This window comes from Macrobrachium nipponense, chromosome 6 (genome assembly GCF_015104395.2).
Source record: "Macrobrachium nipponense isolate FS-2020 chromosome 6, ASM1510439v2, whole genome shotgun sequence".
NCBI classification, from domain to species: Eukaryota; Metazoa; Arthropoda; class Malacostraca; order Decapoda; family Palaemonidae; genus Macrobrachium; species Macrobrachium nipponense.
In genome coordinates this window covers 89,312,324-89,314,823 of record NC_061108.1, presented here as the reverse complement: position 1 = coordinate 89,314,823, position 2,500 = coordinate 89,312,324, and the positions used below count along the sequence as shown (strand labels likewise).

The following is a 2,500-nucleotide window of genomic DNA, read 5'->3' as shown; positions in this document are numbered from 1 at the left end:
TAAATTCTATAATTTAAAAAATCTTATTTGTTACCCATTCTCACCTCCCCCTTACTTTTGGGGCTGAACTTGGTTTTATGGGTCATCATGAGTGTCATTATTTATTTCAGCGACCTCTAAACCTAGGGATTAATCATTAATATCTATAGTTTTCCTATTGGGGCTGAACTTAGACTGGAAGGACATCGGGAGTGTCACTATTCATCTCAGTGACCTTGAAAACTATAAATTAGATACTAAATTTTGTTGTTTTGGTTTATTTTTACATGCCTTCCCCTTCCCACCATTTCTCACCCCTGCTTCCCCTCCAGGTTGTACTGGGACTTGAAGGCCACTGGGAGTATCAGTATTCATCTCAGCGACCTCAAAACCTATGGATTAGACACTTATAGCTGTCATTTTTGGTTATTTTTACATGTCGCCCCCTTTCTACCCCCTTCTTACCTCCCTTCTTATTGTGGCTAAACTTGGCCTTAAAGGGCATCAGGAGTGTTACTGTTCTTCTCAGAGACCTTGAAAACTATGGATTAGACACTAATATCTGTAATTTTCTGTTTTTTACATGTCATCCCCTTCCCATCCCTTCACACCCAACCCCCACTTCCTATCAGGGCTGAAAGAGGAATTCAAGGGCATCAGTAGCATCACTATTCATCTCAGCTGCCTCAAAAACTGTGGATTAGACACTAATATCTGTCATTTTCAGTTTTCTTCACATGGCAGCCCTTCCCACTCCTTCTCACCCCACCCTCCTATCAGGTCTGAACTGGCACTTAAATGGCATCAGTAGTGTCACTCAGTGCCCTCAAAAACTATAAATTAGGTTATTTTCACGTCCCCCCTTACCACCCCTTTCCACCCCCTCCCTATCAGAGCTGAACTTAAACTTAAAGGGCATCCTGGGGTCACTATTCATCTTGCCAACCTTGAAAACTATGAATTAGGCTATCTGTTGTTTTCCGTTATTTTTATGTCACCCCCTTCAACCCACCCCCTTTTCACGACCCTGCCCCCTCCCTACTAGAGGCTGAACTTGGCATTTGGAGTGTCACTATTCATCTCAGCGACCTTGAAAAAACTATGGATCTGAAGCTAATATCTGTTGTTTTCAGTTATTTCTACTTTTCACCCCTTTCCCACCCCCTCACCCATACCCCACCTTTGGTGCCAGTCTTTTCTTACCCTCGCATTATTTCTTTCCGAGATGGCAAGGATATCAAGTTTCCGTTGACAAATTGCTCAATGCGAGTTAAAGTGTAAATGGCATATTCACACATATATCCCATTTCATATATATATATATATATATTATATATATATATATATATATATATATATATATTTATATATATAATATATATATATATATATATATATATATATATTTTATATTTATATTTTATAATCATGCAATGTGTGTTAAGGAAATAAATATGCACGAAATTTTGGTTCGAAAGATAAATGTGTGTTAAGTGCTCCCATTTTGTTGGCCGTATGGAGTGCCTGAGGTGAAGGAGTATAGTGCGTTTTGGCTGTCGTGGAAAATCGTCTATTATAAGAATATTTCGAAAGTATTTCTAGTAATGTAGAATTAATCGATGAACAGAGCTTTTATGCTTGTTAGCACAAAGTGCGAAAGACTAAGTAAATGGATGTATGACCACAGGAGTGTTCATGTTCGTGTAATGATTTTGAAAACGCCTTTATTACAGAGAGAGGAAACGAGGTTGAATTAACAAAATACATTTTGGGTAGAAAGGGTAATGAAGGGGATCATGTGGAGAGACATGCTTAATACTTAGACGGGTTCAAAAGGGAATAGTGATATTTCCTGAAGCAAAGCAACACTTCTTTGTCGATGGATTGTGATTTTCAAGTACTGCTGAATGTAAACGTTTCTCTGGAGGTAGAGCTAACGGTAATAAATAAGATGCTATCGTAGGTCGGAGATAGCATAACAGAATGGTTGATTTTGGTCATTGAGATCTGTAAGACTGAGACAAAAGTCTAAGTATAAAAATTACAGGAGCATTTCGTCATTTGAAAAGGATGAGAAAAAAAAAAAGAGATAGTGTTAGTCAAGGTGACAAATTGCGACTGTATATACCTTAGAAAGTTAAAGGAGTTTTCATGACAGAGAAATCCGGACTTTAGTAGGTTTGTTGGGTGAAAAATTATGTGACCATAGAAAATGTGGAAACGTAGCATGAAAAATAACGGGATGTATTTATGTTTGGATTAGTATAGAATTTGTTTTAGGAGAGAGATATATACTATGTATCCAGCTGCCAAGATAATCTCATACCCTTTTCCCTTTTGATGTGCATGGCACTATAGCGTTTCAAATCTCATTGATGTGTAATCGAGTTCTTATACTTCCAAATAAGAAATCTTTTCAAATACTTACTTTTGGGATACTAGGTTCCTATTTCGATAACTATTTCTATAAGATAGTTATAGACCTACATTTGTAAGCTCTGTTAGTGGCAACTCGGTATTC

At 37.4% G+C, this 2,500-nt stretch overlaps 1 protein-coding gene across 1 annotated transcript in view; it reads left to right on the top strand.

Moving 5' to 3' along the window:
• LOC135216023 (uncharacterized) overlaps positions 1–2,500 on the top strand; it is a 61,335-nt gene that overhangs the window by 889 nt on the left and 57,946 nt on the right. The gene's annotated exons all lie outside the window — the stretch shown is intronic.